Source organism: Molothrus ater, chromosome 4 (genome assembly GCF_012460135.2).
Source record: "Molothrus ater isolate BHLD 08-10-18 breed brown headed cowbird chromosome 4, BPBGC_Mater_1.1, whole genome shotgun sequence".
Lineage (NCBI taxonomy): Eukaryota > Metazoa > Chordata > Aves > Passeriformes > Icteridae > Molothrus > Molothrus ater.
In genome coordinates, this window is record NC_050481.2 from 521,113 (window position 1) to 542,165 (window position 21,053).

Here is a 21,053-nt window from a genome sequence, read left to right on the forward strand (position 1 = left end):
TCCTTGCTGTGCATACAGAAATGTGCAGTCTAGCAAGTAACTTGTATGTGACTGCATATTTTATTTTTCCTCTAAACACTGTGCTGTCAAAACGTATCTGGCCTGTCACATAGAGGACCCATATGTCAAGATAAGCTAAATACCTTTGAATAGGTTCAAGATGATGAAAAATTCCATCCTTTTTGGCTTCCGTCTTTTTTTTTTTATTTTTAATTAAATTGATTGCTTTTGGTAGCATATGATTTACAGACAGTGCCCACAACTTTAAGCACAGGCAGGCTCATGGTCAGCTGTATGCTTTCACTATCTGTGGTTCTGTGGTTCTGTGTATTTGTGGCTGTGTGGCTGTGTTCATTTTCAAGCTGACATGCTCATACACTTGGGTCTGATTGTTTTCAAGAGAAACCCAGCTATTTTTATAAACCACAGCTTTTGCAAAATCATTTGTAAGAGATGATACTCTTTTCCATATGAATAATCACAGTAGATTTGCTCTGTATTCTTTTGGGTGTCATCTCTGTTTAATGTCACTGTCTTTAAAGGATTTCTAGTTTTTGTAATTGTGATTTTCCTTTGAGATAGTTTCATGACTGACACATTACAGAAGTTGCATTCTTCTGTATGAGCATCTCTGTCTTGATGATCCCCTGAATAGTGGTAACACAGAGAGTGAGGAGGAAGGAAACAAGCTGTCAGCAGATGTGAAACCTTATATCTCTCAGTTCCCTGTCCTTTTTATAGCTTTGGATTGTCAGGAGTGAGGTACTACAAAATTACTACAATGAGTTATACATAGATAAAAGAGATGGGTAAAGAAGGAAATACACTTCTGTCTCCACTTCTGATTTGAACCAATAATCTCAAGGCGATTAGCTCTTATTCCTCATCTATAGCATTCTGAAACCCTGTCAGCTGTATTTTCTCAAACAATTAAAGAGTGCTTCTAGATCCTCTAATTCTCAGAGATTTAGTATAATTGGTGATATTGTCTCAGAAGATTAGGCAGCCAAAGTGCTTTGATTTTCGAAAAGATAGAAATCCTTTGGGATATGCACTCACTACAGTATTACCAGACTCCTCTTTTTTTTTTGTCTTCCCATATTCCCACCAGTACACCAAGGTACATGTCAACAACAAATAATAGTATTTTCAGGTCTGACTAGCTTGCCTTGGTTCTGCTCCTATTTGTGCTTTCTCCCATTGGAATACTGAGGAATACTAAAAAAGCAAGTATTAATAATCCTACAGTCAGTTCCCACAAATCCTCCTCCCCTGCTCCGTACCCACAAGGACAGCTTGAAGACTAACCAGAGAGCAGCTGAGCTTTGCAACATGCAGGAGATGTTCTAAGAAATTCAGTGACATACCCTGCAGAGTGCAACAGCAAGAACACAGAACCATGAGGATAGCTTTAGAAAGTGTCTGCGAACATCTCCTGCTAAGCTAACCCAGATGCTTGGGCCCCAGGGGAAGTTATTCCACTTTATGCTGTTGTGTGAGCATGTCATACATCCCTTTTGAAAAGGGACCTTCAGTTCCTAAGTGATGTCAGAGTAATAATAGCTTTATGAGCTCAGCCTGCTTGCTTTTGCCCAAATCTGGAAGAATCCCTGCAGATGGATGGATGATGAAACACTACTTCAGGCAGGGAAAGCAACAATATCATTGTATTGCTTCTAATGTAGGAGTTCTATTTGGAAATTGTTATCAAATAAGGTAGCTAGGAACAGTTTTTTCTTATGTAAATTCTTATAAATCTCCTTTTTCTGAAAAGGTGCATAGCAAATGCTGCTACTTTCAAATGTACCATTAGAAAGTTATCTGGAAATTGCACATATTTTATACATCTCTGCTTGTTGTACCCCCTGAATTAAGGGAGGTCATAGAATTTTTCCTCCTGATTTATGAATCTTCCTGTGAGAACTCAAATAGCAGTGTTCCCTTCTAATATAAAATTTGGCCACATTTCTAAGGAAATGGATACCAGAAAAACCTCACTAAGAATTCAAGTATTCTCTCTCCCCCAAAGCCCTACCACAATGGACAAAAAACAGGGAGAAAAGAGAGAAGAATGAAGTAACATGAAATGTCTCTAAGTGTCAAGAGGGATTGGTTAGGGGCAGGTATTTCTCATTTATTTATTTGGTTATTTAATCCAGTGAGCACTACCACATACATTTGGCAGTGAAAATTCTTTCTGTGGTTGCTCCAGGGGAAAATTTAGGTGCCTTTTTTTTCCTGCACAAACATAAGAGCTGCATCCAGTTAAAACTTCACACAGCACAGGCTGGTAGGAGTACAGAAAGAATATGAGTTAATAACCTTTGTGTTTGGATCATCTCTGATGAAGTAATTATGAATTCACCAGAAAACCATACTTACCAGAATGTGGCACATGTTATAATACATAAAAAGGAATTTATTTTCTCAGTCAAAATAAACAAATCTTGTTAAGAATGTAAGAACTTTTTGATCTTTGAACTCTCATGCTGGGAATACTATTTCTCAGATGATATTTTAACACTGTTGCTTTTGCTGTAGAGCAAAATTGTAACTTTGGTATAGAATTTCCCTTTTGTTATTATGTGAGTGTGAAAGTAAACTTCCTGAATTTGGGGAGGTGAAGGAGATACCTCACAGCTCATTTTCTTTCTTAAAATACTGTCTCTGAGTAACTGAATATCCTCATCTGTTTTCTGTTAGGCTCTTCAAGTTACTGAGGAAGGAGTCTTGGGAGCTGGAGTGGGATGTGAAGTGCAGGAATTCATGCAGTTTCCCCATTATTTATGTAATGAAAAAGCCAGGATCACTGAAATAAGCTAAAAACACTGTCACTCAGACCACATGCTCCTTGCTAGCAAATTGGCACTGAGCCCCAAAAGAAAAACTGTGATCAAGCAAAGCAGAATCACGTCTCCTTTTTAATGCTACCTGAACAAAGCATATCTTATCCATTTTCTCCTTTCTTTCTTTCTGGTTCAATTTTCCAACTAAAGAATATGACAATATATCTGAATTTCTTGTCATGCCCAACTTACAGTTATTGAAATTTATTTTTCATGTATTTGAAAACACATATCTGGCCAGAGGTTTCCAAAATAGCCTTCTGCCTTCCCTCCAAATGCAAGTTATCATACTACCCTTAGTACATTGGAGAAGCCATAGTAATAAATATATAATTTAGTAGGGATTTTTCTAAAAGGTTTTTCCTGTGTGAACTTTTCTTAAACTCAGTTCCTCTTCTTTTCATCCTTCCTGAAAAATAAACATGAAGTGGTGAGAAAGAATTTGGTACAAAGTAGTTTAATAACATTATCATCCAGGGTACTGGCTATTTTTAAGACCTGTTATTTTGTATTTTGCTGTTCTCCATCATTTTCTTCTACAAGTCAGTTCTGGTTGTGTCTGAAAATCACACACTAGAAATCTGATCCATCTGGAAAACAAACAAAAAAGGGAAAGGGAAACTAGAAAACTTAACAAATCCACCTTGATGTGTTTTCTATTAAGGTCTTTTTTTTGGGTCATGTGGATAACAAGGCATCTAAATTCATATTACAGAAAAATGGGATTTGTGTCCTTGAATGAATATTTATATCCCTTCTTGCCTGAAAGAAAAGAGCTGCATCATGGTACAATTGTTCACAGCCATGCCATGGGATCACTCCCTGTTTCCAAGAGGGTTGATAAGGCTCACAGCTCTGTCCTCATTGCCTCCCCTTCTAAATTATAGCCTTGTTGCTCAGTAGTTTCCCTTGAATGGAGATTTTTTTAAAGCAAAAAGAAAACAGGTGCTGAAGAGTTTGTATTTTCCATGCAGTATTGGTTTTGCTGAGCATCAGCACTAATGTCATATGCAATCGTGTATTTCCATTGCTTATATGTGAACGGGTGTGATTCTGTAATTTGCTGTTTTATACTGTGAATCAATGTTTTTCAATACCATTTTTAGTGTGCAGCTCTTCCTAAAAGACTCGAGACAGACAAGTTGCCGTCTCTGGAGCTCCCAATGCCAGTTACATCCTGAGTTAATACAGATGCTTTTGGGCTTTTTTTTTCCCCCCAAAAAATGGGCTCTGAGGGTTTAGGATTAGTAAGGAAAGTAGGAAGGGGGGAATAGGAGAAAACAAGGGTGGCAATGTGTTCTCCCTGGAGAATGTGTTAAGAGGCAGGACAGTTCTCCAGGTCTGGCATATTGAGGGTTTATATCATTGGGAGAGCAGCTCTCCTCCATAAATTACTGTGATGATAAGGAGAATGCATATCCTGATCCTCTATCCAAGAACAATAGCCTACATTTGTTTTTCTTCCATAATTATCTTTCCAGATACACATTCTCTGGCTACATAATGACTTGAAATGTACCCCAACTAGTCTCCATGTTCAAACATTTCATACTCTTCATATTGGAATTAAGAGAACAGTAACTGAGACAGAAATAATTCTTATTTAGATACTAAAAGAAGGATGAAAACCAAAACAAATACGTACAAACTCCTACATGCAGAAGCCAGAGTAGTCATTTTTTCCCATTGCTGGAGTGGGTGATGCTTTCAAGACCAGGCTTTTTGAGAACTACCATTTTGGAGACATTGGAAAAGAGGAGGAAGCACTCTGGAGGCTCATTACCACAAAGCAAGGCCAAAAATGAGGCTTCTTTATTTCAATTCCCTTGCTTCTGTAAAGTCCCTATATTTTATTGTGATTACACTTTTAGGAAGGATAATTTAAATTATGAGCCCACATATTTAGAACATCAGAGAGACTCTGGAAGGCAGCAAAAAAGAAACTACCACATATTCAGCACATCTGAGGCTCCCCATACCACCCTTTTATAAGATGCCAATTTTTTCCCCTCTTGGATATGAATTTTTCAGCCATCCAACCTATTCTAGTCCTTCAGCCCTCTGGTATGAAGCAAACCCACAGGATCATGCATGGTGCTTTTAAATAACAGACAACTTGACTTGGGAGGCAGGAACACAGCACAGTGCAGAAGGGTTGTTATGATATTATCCTGTCAGGTTATACCACTAGTTCCTGCTTTTACTTTCCAAGTCATTCTCAGGATAGTATTTTGCAATTATATAAACTTGAAGCCACAAAAGCATGCTGAGGCCAGATCCTCCAATGAGAAAAGTTCACAAGTAATTTGACTTCTTCTACTCCGAAGTGTCTCTGAGGTAAATTGGGTTGCTATTTTCTTAGATTCAGAGAGGTATGATGAGTCCTTTTTTTCCCTGCTTTTCTTTCTTTTTTTTTTTTCTTTTCTTTTGCTTTTTTTTTTTTCCTTACAAGATCAGGCATTCAGAGGTAAATGCTCTCCTTCTGGTTCTGTGAAGAGCTTTTACATTTCAGTGGTCATACCATTGTAATAAGTGAAACCAAGAGACCATCTGGTCCTCTATTTGATCTCTGGTAATGGCCACTACCAGATGCTCCTGAGGGCAGACCCGCAATCCGCAGCCGAATAACCAGACAACAGGAGAAGGGGGTTTTTAGCTCCTGTCAATTAGTGCCTCATTTATGCCTTATAAAGTGAGCATTTTTTATTTCTCCTACTTTTTGTTACCCAATAATCTCAGTCTTTAAATTGCTCAGCGTTATTTTGGTCTTGGATTCTAGAAATACTGATGGTAGAAATACTGATGGTAGAAATACATTTCTTATCGTGTGTTACCTTTTTCAAGGATTTAATTCACTTTTATATTTGACAATAATCACAGGATTCTATGTTTTAGGATATAAAGGCAATACCCATAGCAGATAGGTTACCAGAAATAAAATAAATTCATTATTTGTTCCAGTGACCATCCTGTACTTCAGCTTGGACTTTGTGTTTCACCCTACTTCAGTGGGAATTTAGTTTTGCGCTCCTTAGAACAGGAACTGGAAAAAATCTTAATAGATACTAACGCTGAATTTACAAGAAGCTCCTGTTTGAGTGGGCCTTGCTTTGATGCAGATCAGACATAATATTGAATCCTAACTTACAATTCAGAATTATTGAGTCTAATTAGTAGCTCAGATCCCAAAGGCTTTGTTGATCTCATTTGTGTCAAACTGCATGTTTCTACAGCCTTTGCCAGAGCAAAGTGCCACCTTCATTAGTACCTCTTGGAGGTGTTGCTGTACCAACTGCTTAATAACAATTTCTAGTTTGCAGGGTTTTACATTAAGCACAAGCTGGGTTGATTTCAGGCTGCAATTTCCAACTAATGTGTTGTTGTTGGCAAGGCAGTGGGGTGTTCTCAGTCAGCAATGGTTTGTATATTTTATGTTGTTATTTTTAGTTTTTAATCATATCCTTTGTTTTCCCTTTCATGCCAGAACAGTGAACACTTTTATCTTGTAAGATGAAATTTGAGGCACTGATTGTCTCAGCTCTGAAAGACTGAACAAGAACTTAAGAGCTGAGTCTCTGTATTACACCCAGGTGATGGAGAGTCAGAGCTGTGCAGCCCAACAAACCAAAGGGGTATTCCATGCCTTATGACATCATGCTTAACAATAAAAGCTGGGAGAAAGAAGGAAAGAGGATGTCTGGAGTTATGGAATCTGTCTTCCCAAGTAATCTTTATGGGTAATGAACTTGGCTGAGCACCTGCCTCCAGCTGGAAAGTAATTAATTAATCCCTTATTTGGCTTTGGTTTTATGTACAGATTTCATTTTCTCTGATGAACTGTCTTTATCTGAACCCTAGATTTTCTTTCCCTTTGCCTGTCCCATTCCTCTCCCCCATTCCACCACAGGGGAGCAAGTGAGTGAGTGTGTGGGGCTTAGTTTCCTACTGGGGTTACTCCCCAACAAATACTTAAAAACTCAAGTATCCTTCCCAAACAGATATTGACCTCTTGGACTACCTTTCCAAAACTGCTCAGACTCCCAAATTCCAAAGGTCTTTCAGACCTTTTCTCAGATGTTTAGATCTGCTTTTTTCTACCTGTCCTGTACTTTATAGTTTTCTCTTTAGATTTTGATATTCACAAAAAGATCTGAGTGAAAATGATTGTTTTGGTTTTTTGTTAAAAGATTATCAGATAAAGAAAGGTTCACAAACCAGATCTGCTGTCTAGCCAGAAAAGAATGATCAAGAATTAATTAATATATTGGAAGAACATGCAGTAGAACATGATTTCACTTCAAAGTGCACCAAACCAGCACATTTATTACAGATTTACTTCAGGGAACACAATATAAGAAACAATCTGATGCACAAATCGAGCAATAGTGCGAAAGGCATTGCAAGTTAACTACAGCATTGTGAGGTGTCATTCGGACCAGTCTGTAGGAAAGTTATTGATATCAAACAGCTGTGAAGTGTCTTCTGCTTCATGGCAGAGTCACAATTGATTTGGCTTCATATAGAACCGTGTGTTTGCATAGATGAAAAATTCATGCGCGCTCTAGAAAATCACCATCAGTCTTTTAGAGAGGCTTAATGTGCAATCTGCTGCATTGGTATGGATGCAAATTTGGAAGGTTTGAGAGGCTTGTGGTGTACAAGTGTAGATGCAGATTGGTTCCTGGATAATTAAACATGCGAATGCTGCCTCAGCTCAGTTAGAAGGTAGTGTCTAGGTGCAGTTCTTTCAAGCCCTGCGTAGTATGGGCATTTCAGAGTATGTCATCTGTTAGAAATCATCCAGATTACACAGAAATGTTAAAGAAATTAGTTGTTTTCCTTTTACTAAAGACAAAGTTACCATGGTTTTCAGCTCAGCTTTGTGAAAATGTATCAGCAATTTTTACAAATCACTGCAAGTAGTAGAGGGGAGGGGAAGAAACAAGTAAAAAATAATCTTTCCAGCGTGAATATTTACTGTGGCATAAAAAGACATTGATTCTCACTATGATTAACTTCAAGGAATCCTTTGACAGTAAAAAAGCCAATGACAAATTGGCACAGGGAAGGGATGAATGAAAGGAATAGGTTTTCAATATATACATAACCTAAAGCATGGCCTCAAGTCACCAGATGGCACAAGGGATTAGCAATGCTGTATAGTCTTTTCACCTTCCTCTGTCCCCTACACTTCAAGCAACAGGTTCAAATGTTCAAGTAAGCAGCATAAGCATCCAGACAGACACAATTTAAATGATCTTTATCTACAACAGGCAGTCTAGTAAAAGTGGTCACTACCTAGTAGTGTTACCTCTGTGAGAATAATTATATGCTGGGCATGTATGAGCATTTCTTTGTTTTCATTGGGGTTAAATTGAAATCTTCCCTTTGAAATGTTTCTGTTTATTTTCATGCTCTTTAAAAACTTGATTATGTTTACGGTAATTTTGTAAACTTTGAAAAGACGCACCATCCAGAAAAAAAGCAGTGCCATTGAAAACGTGTTACAAATCACACAATTGTTTGCTTCAATTAGGAAAGATCAGATGTGAGCTAAAAATCTGTGAAGACACAGAAGTGATATGATTCTGATTCTTAATTTTTAGTATACAGTTTTCTGTCAGAGACCTTTAGATGAATATTGCTTCTGGTCATATTGTTTTCTTAGGGCAACACACATACATATCATAGAAGTATGATCATGACTGTAAGTAAATTAAAATCCTTTAGGAAACCCTAGTAAAATACACACTACTTTAGACAGATTCCTATTTAAGATATCATATGAGAAATTGTGAGGTAAAAGCTGTTGAGAAGTTACCTTTTCCTCTATGTTTGTAGTGTCTGCTGAGTAGAGAAATAAAGTACTTTAATCCTTATCATGAGATCTAGAGGCTATGTTTCAACAGCATGAAAATCAATAACCAAAATCATTGAGCATATTCTGCATTTAAGTTAACAGTAATGAGTGAAGTGAAAAACAAGACCAAAACAAAAACCAAACAACTAATGATGGAGAAAAAAGTAAGGCAAAATGCTACTGAGGTTTGTGTATAAATTAGCCCTGAATATTGTACCACTTATTCTTGTGTGATACTCCTTTAATTTAAAAATATGTGTCTAAATTAAGTTTTTTGCTGTTCATACTCTGCTAGAACTGAATTACTTTCATTTCTTCAATAGAAGTAAGTTTACCTTCTGCAAGACAAATGCAGAAGTAGAAAAAAAACTAGTTGAATTTAATGATCTGATTTTGTGCTGCAAACTTTAGAAACCTCTACTTTTCTCCTTTTGCTCACTTGACTTCTGATGCCTATTTCTGCAGCTAGCTGCAGTACAGTGTATAATTTATACTTCAGATTCTAAAATATTTATTTTCTTAAATGTTCAGGCAAGTTCTTTGCATTATATCAAAGTTTATTTTGCAAATCTTGACCTTTCAAGATGATTTATTGGCCCCACTGGCATCACTGGCTGGGCTGTTTTGGACTTGAAGAGAGGGCAGGTTGCTCTCAAGGGTGCTGTTTTGGTAAGGCTGCAGCACTCCTAGGGAGCTCCTATATCCAGATTAGATCCATATTGCCTGGGATTTCACTGTGTATGGTTTTTTTTCCTAGTACATGGTAATGGTACCTCTCAGATACCAGCACCTATTCATCAGCTGTGCTGTGGCATTTGTGTACACCAGTACTGGTAAAGGACAAGTCTGAGCTGCAGATCCTTACTGACTCTTTTAGGTCACAACATAATACCGTTCAATTTATGGCTTAGGGCAATTCACTGCCCTCCTTCCTTTCCACCAAGGATGTAAGTGGTAAGATTGCAGATTATGGGGCAGGCAAATATTAGTTTGAGATGGACACAGACTGGCAAATCTCCAAGACTATGAGAGCCTCTAAATGTCCCTCCCTTCTTAATCACCACACATATTCTCTAGAGTTAAGGGCCTTCTCTTTTCTTGTACTGTATAGGAACATGGAGGACAAGGAAGAGGACTTTGTCCTTTGCTCCTTTATATTCAGGTTGTTCCATTTATATTGAACAAAACCAGAGAAGACAAGGATGCTCCAGTTGAACAACAGTCCCTGATTCTGCTAGGACCTTTCAGAAAATAATTGCTTTGTGCATAAAGAAATCATTAGATTAAAAGTCTTCATGGAAGAGGAGTTCAAAACAATGTGACAGCCATCACTGAGCAAGTTCAATACTGAATAAGCAATTTTTTTGCTCAGATTCTCTTTACTTATGTGGTCTTGCCATTATCAGGATAACTAATGAACCTAGAAGAAAAGCACCGGGAAAATAAATAATGTAATGTAAGCTAATCTTGAATACAGTTTGGCTTTTGAAAGCAGGAATGTCAGACTGAGCTGAATGTTCAACAAGGTCTGCACAGCAAATCATCAAGCACAACAGAAGTTCAGAGCAATTCACCTGAGAATAGGGGTTCACATCTCAATAATACTCTTTTGAGACTCTTTTTCAGGTTTTTCACATTTTGTCTTTAGCTCATTTTCTGCTATTTAATACTTTATAAGTAGCAGACTATCTTGTTTTTTCTTTTAGAACTTTGCTTTGTAATCTTCTTTGGAACTTGCTGGATTTTTTCCCTATTATATATCCAGTATGGTACTGTGATATCATCATACCACTTACAACATGAATTTCAGTACACTTGCAAACTTAACAGTTTTACAGTGCAATTACTGTGATGTATTTGGCAGACATATGAGCCTTATTTGGGAAAAACTTCTAGAAGTTCATGAGTTAATCAGCAGAAACAAATCATGCTGACATTGAATGCATAAAGTTTGCTTTGTGTTTATGTATTGCTTCATAAAACTTGACCACACACTGGTACACTGAGAGTGGTCAGCTTTTAGCATCTTCTGCTTTCCCTGGTTATCATTGGCTTCTGACTCTCTGAAATACATGCATCATCCTATATCAGCTAAAGTTTCAATTCAAATAAAAAGGGGCGGTTGATCTGTTGGTCCTCAATCATTTTAGCCTAGTAAGTTGGTTTCTGTGAAGTATCTTCTGCATAAGGCAATGCTCAGTTTGAAAGTTACAGAACTGGTATCTAAACAGAAATTTACTTTAGTCACAGTATTTCTACATGAACTGTTTATTTACGTGCAGAATGTACAGCTATGGACTCTAACCATGGACAATAAAATGTAAGACATAAATGCTTTTTGGTAAAAAACACTTTTTAGTCCTTCTCTGAGTGCTGTCAGTTTGTTTAAAAATATTTGAGGCTCAAAATTTGTTTTAGAGGAAAAACTTCTTAAAAATGTAACTGAAAGACTATAAAGTTTGCCCCCCCAAGTTCACTGCCAATATCGCCTCTGTTAGACTTATTTTGAAACTGGGGACTTTTGGACAATTTTGCAGTTGTTCTCAGATTACAATAAAATGCAAACCAGACTCCAGAAATGTGCACGTTATTGTTAGCCTGTGTCAGCTCTGGCCTCATAAAATAAATTCGAAACTGCGACTTTGCAGCAGGAAAGCTCTCAGACCGCTCACTGCTCAGGGCCATGTGAGCTGGGACGGAGGTGGGAGGAACCCTCTTTTCAGAGGTGGGCACAGGCCATGTAAACAGATGTGGCTGGGCTGAATGGGGAGCCTGAATGGTGGCATTGTTCCCTGCCTTCCCGGGCTCCCTCCCTCCTCCCTCCCTCCTCCCTCCCTCCTCCCTCCCTCCTCCCTCCCTCCTCCCTCCCTGCCAGCAGGGACCCGGCACAAGTCCCGCTTCCAGGACGAGAGCTTAAACTCTGCCTGTTACAATTCAAGGAGTGCACCCAAGTTTTTAGTCTATCAAACACCACACTCCCTCACCTCCCCAGTCATTCCACAGGCATTCCTGAGCAGTTTATAGGAGGGGTTTTTTCCCCCAACAATGTGGCAGAATTAATTTTAAACAGATGCTTTCAAAGTTTATCCAGTGGGACTTTTACATTTCATAATTCATTATAGTTTAGTTTTGAAAGTTGTCTGTGACATGTGATGAACATATAAACAGAATCTTTAATATATACATCTATAGATGATGCTGTTCAATAGATTTATATGAAGTACATTCCAAGAAGGAAGACTCAGGAGATACTACAAACATATTTTATGCAATTATATAAAATAAAATCTTCTAAACTAAATTTCTGAGCTGATTGTAGGGACACAATTCAACAGTGTTGATAGACGTTGCATCTTTTAACCCCTATGCCACTGCTGAGTTTCTGTATGCATGTTCATGGATTTATTTCACTGGGAGCTGGTATTGTGGAATTCTTGTAAAGGTCACATATATGAGCATTTGGAAGCTTGCCCAGGTTGCTTTAAGTAACCCCAGGGACAGAGAGTTGTGTGGTTTCTGAGGCCTTTGTAGGGAAGAGAGAGAAACAGGAACTTAATTCTAGTTTAAGGGCTTGACTAGACTTCATTTCATGGAGATAAAACAGCACAGTTGTCCCCAGTTTTGTTCAGAAACTGAAGACATTAATTAAATAAATGAAACTTATAAACTGAAGCTATTCATGAAATAGTTAAGTTCGGTGACTTGTTATTCATTAAATACACACTGTTGCATTCTGCTGCACAGGAGTGGTGGTTTTTCCTCCCCCCTTGTAGTGATAAAAGTTTGTAATCCGTGTATTTCAGATTTGTAAATTCTATCATTGTGCCAACTGTGTGCGTGAAGGTCATGAATGCATTTTATAGGCATTCATTCATTTCTGTGAAATGAAGCATGCCAAACATCACCAGAACAGAAAATGAGAAAGTGAAACAGAAGAAAGAGGGTAAAGGAATGAATGTTTTGTAAGTGCCAGTTTGCATTTCTTTCATAGTCAGAAATTAGGTGTAATTCCTTTATAGCAGCTCAAAGGGCACACAGTCATAGGTCTAGTTAATTTTCTGACCCCAGAGTCATTTTTTTGTATTAGCAGCAGCTTGAGGGAGCAAAATGAACCCAACAGCATTCTTTAAACAGTATTTCAGGGTCACCCTGCCAGCGTTCAATTTGCAGTTCTGCTGTAAATCTGCCACCATAGGCAATGTACAGGAGGAGTGTGTTCAATCCCTTTTTTGGTGGGGATAGGACTCGCTTGTTTATTTTTTGGCACACTATTAAATTCTAGTTTGTTGTGGCTATTTTTTCTTTCAACACTATGATTTTGTCTCAAAAATAGTGATAGGGAGTAAATAAGGTGGCCTGATTTAATTTCTTGTTCTGCCACACATGCTGACTTTGTGTCCTGTGTCGTTAACAGATCTAATAGGATTTTGGCATGAAACCAAGGAAGGGGAGGGAGGAAGGGATGAGCTGCAGAGAGTGCTGGTGCCTTTCTCAACCCAAAAGTGGTGTCAGGCCTATCAGCCTCCTCTTTAGTCCTCCCTGACAGAGCTAGAGGCGTTTCTCTATACATGAGTGTGTCTCATGCATTCATGAGGCTTTTTGACACCACAGCCTCTTTTGTTATGAGATAGATCAGAGCTCTGCCCTTCTCCCAGCTGCCATATGGTGCAGTGGAAAGGGGCTTTCAAAGGGAGAGCAGGGCCGAGGAGCTGAGGCAGGGAGAAGAAAGCGATCGAACAGCAGCAGATGAGATTGATTTATTTTCACAGGGAAGGAGGCAAGTTACCATGGCTGGTGGAGAGAGAGGGGAGGGGGGAGTGCCTTGGAATAGAAAACTGTCTCCAGAGGAGGCAAGCAGGCTGTTGGGATGACAGCCATGTTGTGCTTGCACTCCAGGCACAGAGCTTGAAAATAAGCATACGCATTTTTGTTATCTTTGTAATGCTGGCTGAGAAAAGCTGAGAAAGTCTTACAGCCCCTCCTGTGCCTCAGCACAGGATCTCAGCTGCCTCAGCCCAGCTCAGATTTTGCATTTCTTTGAGAGTGAAATCTCCCTGCCCTGCCATGTCTGTGTAACTGTCAAGCTTTTGTCTGACAATGTTAGAATATTCCAAAAATATTTTTCTTCACTATGGTGTTTGGAAAAGGACTGTTTAAAGGAAAACATCAAATGATAAATTCTTCTCTCTGTTCAGTGAGTGCAAATGCACTAAAATCAACTGAGTTTTTCAGACTTATAAGTCATTACCTTGTTTTACCAAGGTGACTTCCTCCATTAAAGAAGAGTAATTAACTGACTCAAATTTACTATGTGCTATTTTTCCCGTCTTTTACTTCATTCAGCTTCAAAAGGAAGCCTGTTTCACACCTGCCTGCAGCCACTCTGACTTCCAGATTTGATGACCAAATATTTCGGCTTAAAAAAGAAAAAAATTATATGTGTGTACCTTAATCAAAAGAATTTCTTATTGAGATTTCTTAAATATTGTGGCAAATTGGACTTTGATCTTAATGTCATTACAGACCAGAAAAATACATATAAGGACACACTTCTCAAAACTGAGGAAAAATTCTGATAAAACTGATTGGAATTGCAGTTTTTATTCCCAGAAGAACTATTACATCTGCATAATTATTTTAATACTCCTCTGGGACTGAACTAAATTATGAAGAATGCGCAGGAAGGGAATCAACTATATTTCTTGGAAATTTTGAAATCTTTTGTTCTAAATACATGTAAGGTAATTTTGTGTCTCCTGAACTGCTTCATGAGAGTTATGTAAATCACAATTCAAGAGACACATGAGAGGATTGGGAAGATCAAAGTTTGAGACCATTTCCACGGGAAGAGAGGATACATGGATGGAAGAGGCAATGAGAGGGATGTGGTACAAGTATAAAAAATCACACTTGGCACAGTAGCTAGGGAGCTATTATTCACTATTGCTCAAGTAAGTGACTGGAAGACACCCAACACCAATTTAAAATAAAAATTTTGAAATGAATCAAGTAAATTCTTTCATCTCACTATGCATGATTAAATTGAAGCTTTCATTGCTACTGTAAATTCTGAAGGTCAAGGGTTTAAACAGATTCATTTGAAGAAGAATAAAGTTGATATTACAGTACCTTAGATGCAAAGTGTAGCTCAGGAAGTCCTAGAAATGGTGCATTTTGGGGAACTGGGAAAACATGTCAGAAGATGCAATTAATTTCTCATTTTCTTGTATTGTTTTACCTCTTCTACTGACCACTACAAATGCCCAAATGTATAGGAAATTAACATTTTATCTGGCCCAGTATAATTTTTCTATTGTTCTTATAAAATATTTATCAATTCCAGTAAGGTGGGCTCTCTTGTTACTCTGTTTATCCAGTTGGGTGCCGTTCATAGGTTTAATTCTGCAGTTCACTTTTGAGGTTTAACTGGAGGAAAGATATTGAAGCATTTGGGAGGTATATCAGACAAGGAAAGCTCTCTCAAAGGGAATACTCCAGTCCACATCCCATGAGACAATAAGGGAAGCTCAAGTGGCTCGTGAAAGCGACTCTAAACAAAATACTACTTTTCAAAAAAATGAATTACTTGACTTGGATTTGACATAAGATTATGTTTAAAACTGAAAAAATTGTTTTTTAATTAAAAAAAAATTACAGATTTTGTTACAGATAAATATACAAAGGTTGGTGTTTCCATTTCCCACACTGTGCTGCTGAAGTTCATTTATTGACTATTGCAGATGGCAACAGAGCTGCTGGGACAGATCACACAAGTCCACTGAAACACTGAATACTTGGTGTAGAGAAACAGGATTGTCCTTTCACACCATTCCCTGGTCAGAGGAGGTGGAGAAATGCCAGTCTGAATTGCATTGGCTTGGATTCAGCAATGCCTTTGAGTGAGAGTCAGCAGAGCTTGTTTTAAGTTAATGATGGTGCTATACACAGCCCTCATGGAGAACATGTGCAAGGGATCATGTTCTCCTTTTATGCACATGTCAGCCCTCAAGAAAAGTAGAATGAGATGAATAAAACCACTTCACCAAGATTATTTCTGAGAATTTCTAAATGAGTCATCCAAGTGCCATGTCTTTCATAATTTAAATTATCTATATAATTGTGCTTTTCCTTCTGCAAATAAAAACATATGCAAATGAATGAAGGAAAGGAAAATAATGTTTTTGTGTACAAGTGGTGGTCACAAAAGAATTATTGTGTTACTTGTTATTGCAGTTTTTTCTGTCAAGTGAAAAGACACTGCCATTGCTAATCATCTTAAAAAATACTGCTGCTTTTTGAAAAATGAAAAGCAGCATTTGCGCTAAATTCTAACTGTGCATGGTAAATCAGTGTTAGTCACAAACATATTTATTCAGTATTCATCTTCTCTAGCTAATTTTACAGTAGGAAAAAAAGATAATTTTATACAAAAGAACTGAGAGTCTTTTTTTTTTTCTTTTATCACTATTATTGTCATTGTTTTGATTAATATTTTCACTTAAGAAATGAAGAAATGCTCTGCTGGGTGAGACTGGCAGCCTGGCTTCCAGGAATGCTATAGAGAAGACTGTGAGCCTTTGTATCTCCAGAAGTTCAGTCCCCTCAGTCCCCTCAGTCCCTGGACTTCCAGGATTTGGTTTAGGGCTAGGCAGGCATGCACCTCTTTTTAATCTATTTGATGATCTTTTGACCATGAGTTTAATAACTTAGCCTGCTAATACCTCTAGAGACAGGAAATTGAAAATATAAATAACTAATGTGAAAGAGTACATTCTTATTATGTTTAAATCAATGTTTTACAATGCAAAGGAAATTGTTTATTAAAACACACCATTTAATATGTTTTATGGGATCAAAGAATTTGACCAAATAGCTCTTGGTTTCCACATAAGATTTAAACCAACCAGCATAATTTGTGATATTCAAATAGACAGATTCACAATATGTTTTAAGATATAATGTATATAGCTATGAGTTTAATTGTCTCAAGAATGTCAAGTAAAATAAAACAAACCAAAAATGAGGTGTTCGTAAGTTTAATTGAAGAGAGTTGAAGTACTTAACACCTTGCCATATTCTAAGTAAACTGCTTATGCACTATCATATGGTCATGACAGAAGTTAAATGTTCTTAACAAGGTCACACAAATTATTGAAGTTTGATTTTCATAAGGACTCAGTCTCAAGTATAGATTAGAAGGATGAATACAACTTGCAATTCCTTTAGACAGATGTCTTTGTTCCTAAGATTAGTCTGTATGTATTATATTTGGGCTACCTGCTAAAACTTCCTTATTCTTATAGACAGAGAAGGAGCTAGAATCTTGGCGCTTCAAGGGTAGGTAAAGCATATTAATTCATGAAATATTTCAGCAGCCTCATAATACTCCCAGTGTGCCTTGCTTGTGAAACTGCATTGCAAACCCACAGTAATTGTATTGCATGGGGGTAGGTTTGCCCAGTTTTAAAAAAATAGGATGCTAAAGCATCAAAGACATCTTGCTTCAGGTACCACAGCTACAGAGAATCCTAAGGCCATGTGATCCAGACTAATATTTATCCATAAGGATATGACATTTATCTTGATTTTCACTGAATCCAGAGTTTTAGAAAATCATTTGACAGGACATTAGACAAGAATTGCTCTACTCAGGCATCTCAGTGCAGGATTCTGAGTAGCACAGAAGTGTCAAACCACATTTGATTTCAGTTGCTGTTACTCATGTATGGTTTTGACAATGAAGGCATTATTATATCAGATTTATTCAAGTACCCTAATTAGGCATCTCTTCACTTTACAAAAATGATGTCCTGTCAACAACAGCAGTGACAGGAAGAAGGATGGGATATCTGTAGAAAGAGATGCATATTTTATATTTAAACATAATGTGATATACTTAGAGCCTGTGGTACATATTGTTTTGAATTATTTCAGAGAAGTTAACTCAGAGCACTAATTTAATCTTGAGAGCCTTGCAGCCTCCAGGTAGGTCATTGCTACAGTTTGGAACTGGAATTGCTCTTGAGACTTGCCTGGCATAAGAGGATTTTGGGAGAAAGGTTTCTCATTGATGATACTCAGAGAAAACAACTGCTCAGAAAGGCTAGGCAGCTTCTATTTTATCAGAGAAACCTTTAAAAGCTATGGATAACAATACTGAAAACTTACATTTGGAAATGCATAAACAACAAAGTTGCAAGTCCTTTTCTACATTGAATAGAAGATTTATTTTTTTTTGAACACTTTATGTATCACCTATTGCTACAAATCCTTCTCATTTTAGCAGCATCGATTCAGCAAGACTGAAGTAAATAGCTCAGATACTGGGTAGCTAAATTAATGCAGTAATTTCCTGGGAGAACAGTATCCCACAACTTGACACTAGCTAATCCTATGCTTTTGAGGGAAACATTCTTTTCATTTTGTACCCAAAATTTCCAATAGCAAGATGAATCCAGTTTACAGGTATGGCAGACAATGCCTTAGCAGGCATTTCTGTTTCTACTCAGCCTTTAGAAGCACAATTTCTGTTAAGAAATTATGCCTGTAAAGGCTGAGTAGAACTCTGCTCTCCAATTAAAATAAATTTAATTTAAATTTAAATTTTAATTTAATTTAATTTTAAATATGATAATTTTTGATAGCAATAAATAGGTCAGTAGAATACAAGCAGAATGCCTAAAAGAATCTTAGGAATTCTTTAAGTCTATGTAGGAAATAAAACTACTTATTCCTGAGTTAAAGGAATTACTAAAACTGAGTAATATAGATTATCCTTGGTACTCATGCAGAAGAAATCAGTAGAAATTATGGTGAAAATAGTTTAACATTCAGTCATTCTTAAAAATACATTTTCTTTTTTCTTTTTTTTTTTTAAGACACTATATAGAACCAGCCAATTCCTTTGGAAATTGGAAACTCCTGGGTTCTCAGCAGCTTTTGTTGAAAGCAGCCTCTTACATGACTTTACTGACTTAAGTTACAAAAATTTTGCTATCTATAGACTTTCACAAGCATTGTAGTGTAGCAGTTAATTAAAAAAAAAAGACAGTATGTGCATCCTTATATCAGAAAGTGTCCAATGCTTTTACAAACAAAATATCTTCAAAGAAAATTATACTGGTTTTGTCCATGGCATTGCACATGCTGAGATATGTGGTATCCTGAACTGTGTGGTCTGGGAAGGAAAAAAAATATGGAAGGACTACCTTTCATGCTTAATGCCCAATAAATGTTAGTGCATTAAATAATTACTTTGTGTCCAGCTTCATTACTCAGTCTGCTCACTGCATCATATTTCATTGATTTCTTATAAGCTGGAAGGGTACTTTGGTTTGCTATCAAGGTTTAAACAAGCTTTCTGCCAGATGTTTTTTGCTACATGCTGGAAAAAGCACCCAGCCTTGAACATGAGTCTTGTCATATTGTCCCCACGTTGAGCACAGGTCAGTGGCATACATTACTACAGCCCTGAAAGATGCTTTAGGTAATTCCTTAAACAAAACCAAACATAAGCAGAGGCCATATTTCACATATAGCTGTGAAAACAAGTCCCCATTTCATTACCTAGTACAGTGCAGTAAGCACATTCAGCCTCTGAACAGAAACACATTTCTTCTGGTATTTCAACCCTACAACACATTGAAGAATCCCTGTGGCAAATTAAAGTAAGATGAAAAAAATCCCATCTAATGAGAAGCAGGATATTATCCTGTTTGTCTCCTTTATGGTGTCACATGCCTTCTGATGCTAAGGCTAGATCATATAGCTCTTTTGTCACATAATAAGTAAGTAAACACTTACTCCTCTGAATCTCCCCTCTTCCTGTCCCTTCTCCTTCCTCTCTGACCCTCAGAGGACCTGTATAAAGAGCAAAAGAAAGGGAAAAAACACCACTTACATGTGCTAGGATTTAGCTTCTGGCAAGAGACATTATAAGGAATTCATTTCCTGGCACATAATTTACATGTCCAGTCCTCCCTCCCACTCCTTTTCTTTCTCCCACCCTTCCCCCCCCGTTCCCCTTCCAGGCTGTCTTCTCACTCTGCAGTGCTTGCTGCAACTTCCTGCTCTATGTTTGCTTTCTATTTTCATATCCATGGGAAAGGAATCTGCTCTAGCACAAGGCTGCTATCCTGCTTGTGCCCATGCTGGTTGTCACTGCCACTTTTAGCTTAGGCCACAGGTATTTGGACTCCATTAAGCAGTGGTGAAACTGTCCAGCAAATGACAGTCATTAAATTTTAGCTGAGTCAGCTGGAGAAATTTCCTCTTTGAGGTTTTAACTTTCTGCTTGCAAGCTCCAGACAAAATAAAACAATTTTCAATTTTAAATATTTAATCTAAATCCTGGTTTACGGTTTTATTTTTGGGGAAAAGAGTTAAGTCCCCCTTGCTCATTAAAGGGCTCTCTGTTGTGTATCTTTGATGCTGCTTTGGGCAGCTCTGCTACTTTGATCCTCTTAGCAACAGGCTCATTACAACATCCACCTCACTGAGTAACACTTCAAAGCTCTGCAAAGGACAAAGGGAGGAATTTAGAAACAGAGCCAAGTGGCTCTCAAGTATCTTGCCTAAATTAACTTTGTATTAAGTGTTACTGGCCCAGCTGCAATTTTGAGAGGAGGAAACAAAGCAGTAACTCTATGTGCTTCCTTCACGCATTTTATATCAACTAACAGATATGCTTGAAATCTTCTAGGACTCTCTGCCACAGCATCTGCTAAACAAGCAGATACCATAGTTGTTGTATCAAAGTTAGCAGTTGCTCTGAAGATGTAAAAAGGCAGATTGACATTGTCAATTGACTTAATTTGTATTGTTCAGAATGATAGAGCAAATATTAATCAGCCATAATAATGGAGATTACCAGAGGAAATAGGCAGTTCTCAAAATCATTATCTCCAGAACCAGCAGTAACCACATTCATCTTCAACACTTCCAGATCTATCCTTGCTGTAATGATTAGCATTATGGGTCTTTCTCCAGCCTAAATTTATTGCTTCTGATATGTTTGACTTAGTACTTGAGTCAGGAAGTCATTACTGTTACAATATAGTATTTTCACTATGTGCTTTCAGCACAAACTGCAGTGCAGTACTATTAACACAAGCTTCTTAAGCAGCCTTGTCCCAGTAAAGGTACAATGGCAATTAGAGAGCTCAGCCATACCCTGAGTGTCACAGTCAGGCTGCCTTGCAGGAGTGGGCAAATCAGCCTAGCCCTGGTGGGTCTGTGAGCTTGGACTCCCACCTTATATTGCCATAATCCCTGCTGCGAGAAGGATTTTTACTTTTGAAATATCAGGTGATGCTGGTTTGTGTGTTAATGATTCCTAACATAAACAC

At 37.6% G+C, this 21,053-nt stretch overlaps 1 long non-coding RNA gene across 1 annotated transcript; it reads right to left on the reverse strand.

Annotated features, from left to right (window-relative positions):
• Positions 1–2,903: 2,903 nt before the first annotated feature.
• LOC118686387 (uncharacterized) lies at positions 2,904–14,888 on the reverse strand. Its single transcript, XR_004980162.1, has 3 exons — positions 14,836–14,888; positions 3,345–3,436; positions 2,904–3,255 (listed from the first exon to the last, which is right to left on the reverse strand). It is a non-coding gene; the product is annotated as an uncharacterized LOC118686387 (long non-coding RNA).
• Positions 14,889–21,053: the final 6,165 nt, after the last annotated feature.